The following is a 1120-nucleotide window of genomic DNA, read 5'->3' on the forward strand; positions in this document are numbered from 1 at the left end:
CTTTCTATATAGCTCAAAACTTCCTTTACTCACAATAATTACACTGTACCCATTATGCTAGTTTTCTATTGCTGAGTAATAACATATTACCACAAACATAACAGCTTAAAGCAACATGCATTTATTCTGTAGGTCAGAAGTCTAGCAAAGCATGACTGGGTCCTTGGCTTTGTCTCACAAGCTGACTTCAATGGGCTGTTGTTTGGAAGCTCTGCTCATTCACGTTGTTGGCAGAATTCTGTTCCCTGAGGTTGTAGGACTGAGGTGCTTGTTTCCTTGCTGGCTGTCAGCTGAGGTCCACTCTCAGCTCTAGAGCTTCCCACGTTCCTTATCACATGGCCCCCTCGACCTGTAAGTCAGCAAGGCTGTGTCAAGTCTCTCTTGTGCATCAAATCTCTGACATTCTGTCTTTGAACTCTAGACCCTGATTTAAAGGGCCCGGGTCAGCCCATCTAGATGATCTTATCTTAATCAACTGATTTGAGACCTTAATTACATCTGCAAAATCCTTTCATAGTAATCTTTAGATTAGTGTTTCATTGAATAACTGGGAGAAGCTGTGTATGCACCAAAGGCCAAGAATTTGGTGGACCATTTTAGGATTCTGGCTAACACCCTCAGTATGAGCTCTCATTTAGTGATGTTAATGCAACTCAGATATGAGAATCATGGTCTGTTAATTTCCAGTTTCTCTTGAGGCCCAGAATACTACTAAAACAGCTCCCACATCTCTCAGGGATGTTCAAAGATATCTGCGGGTTCACATACAATGCTCTGAAAGAGGCTAGGTGAGTATTCTCATGCAGACTGTTCCACAGCCTGAAACCACAGTCATAAAGAAATATAAATTCTTTGATATGAATTTGTTTTCCTACTGAAGAATTGTAAATCTTTCAAAAATTAAATTTAAAAAATAAAGTTTATTAGTTGTTTTTTCTTATATAAACATAAAACATACCTGGAAAATGAAGATGGGTGGATATAAGAAAGAAAAATAATCTATACTCCCATCACACAAATCTAGCCCTTTAAATAGTTTGGCATATTTTCTTCCAGTCTTTTTTATATGTATTAAAAATATTTTTTCTGGCTGGCTGAATGGCGCGATGGTTAAGAACTG

This window comes from Hipposideros armiger, unplaced genomic scaffold, assembly GCF_001890085.2.
Source record: "Hipposideros armiger isolate ML-2016 unplaced genomic scaffold, ASM189008v1 scaffold_145, whole genome shotgun sequence".
Taxonomy (NCBI): domain Eukaryota; kingdom Metazoa; phylum Chordata; class Mammalia; order Chiroptera; family Hipposideridae; genus Hipposideros; species Hipposideros armiger.